This window comes from Acyrthosiphon pisum, unplaced genomic scaffold, assembly GCF_005508785.2.
Source record: "Acyrthosiphon pisum isolate AL4f unplaced genomic scaffold, pea_aphid_22Mar2018_4r6ur Scaffold_17716;HRSCAF=18387, whole genome shotgun sequence".
NCBI classification, from domain to species: domain Eukaryota; kingdom Metazoa; phylum Arthropoda; class Insecta; order Hemiptera; family Aphididae; genus Acyrthosiphon; species Acyrthosiphon pisum.
In genome coordinates this window covers 1-1,189 of record NW_021766779.1, presented here as the reverse complement: position 1 = coordinate 1,189, position 1,189 = coordinate 1, and the positions used below count along the sequence as shown (strand labels likewise).

Below are 1,189 nucleotides of genomic sequence, written 5' to 3'. Positions count from 1 at the left end.
TTCCGATCTTGTCTTTTTTACTACTAGGTACTAGCTTTTGACTCATCATCATTTTTTCTTTTACTCGTTTTTGGTGTAACTGGTTTTACTGAATATGAACTTTCCTGCTATTATTTAATAAAATATCAATTATATAAATATAAAATTATGTTTTATATCTATTATGATATATACACACAAACAATAAAATGAGAATACTTACATCTTCGTTTGATGAGCCTTCATCAGTTACAATGGTGTATGAAGACATTGTATTTACCTTTAATAAAAATTTGTAAATTAAGATTTTTAATATACTAGATTTTTAAAAACTTATACCAAATCAAAATATATTACTTGTTATATAGTCTTGTAGCGGTTAAGTAACGGTGTGAAGCGACGATGCATCAAGTCTAATAGATAATGTTGAGATTTAACACTGTCTATAATCAATGTATGCTGACTATTTATATACAATCTAATAAGGTTGTATGAGTGTGTAAAGTGATCATCAATTTATGTATTTCTAATTAGGTATAAATAAAATAAATGTAATGCACTCATTTTGTTTTAGGCTTTCCACATTAAATTGAACATAGTGGTCATTTGATCAGATTACCTATGCTATTTTATAATTTTAAATAACTTACATATATATAATTAAAAAAAAAAAATAATGTCAGATTGCAACATTCAACAATGAAATTATGTACACCACTCGAAGCTCGGACCAAACCGATTATAATAAGAAAAAAAAAATAATAATACAAATTAATACATCTAAAAAATCAAAATTTAAAATTAATAATAAAGTAAGAATATCAAAGTATAAACATAATTTTAGTAAAAGTTATACACCAAATTGGACAACAGAAGTTTTCACTAGTTTTCTAAAGTTTTAAATACAGATCCATTAATGTATCAACTAAAAGACAGTTTAAATAATTTAATATTAGGAAATTTTTATGTACAAGAATTGAAAAAACATATTTTCCTGATATAATTTCTCATTAAATGTGTTATAAAAAAATATAAAAACAAATTATATGTTAAATGGTTAGGTTTTGACGATAGTCATAATTCGTGGATAAATTTTAACGATACTTTTAAATAACTAATAAGAGAATTTGTAATTTAACGAAATGTATCAATCAATACCTATATTGTTCAGATCTTATAAACCAATCATTACAATGTATGGTATTGATTC

The 1,189-nt window shown here is 23.4% G+C and overlaps 1 long non-coding RNA gene across 1 annotated transcript; it reads right to left on the bottom strand.

Annotated features, from left to right (window-relative positions):
- Window positions 1-63: 63 nt before the first annotated feature.
- LOC103311756 lies at window positions 64-448 on the bottom strand. The gene is made up of 3 exons (XR_511290.3): window positions 337-448; window positions 203-259; window positions 64-107 (listed from the first exon to the last, which is right to left on the bottom strand). It is a non-coding gene; the product is annotated as an uncharacterized LOC103311756 (long non-coding RNA).
- Window positions 449-1,189: the final 741 nt, after the last annotated feature.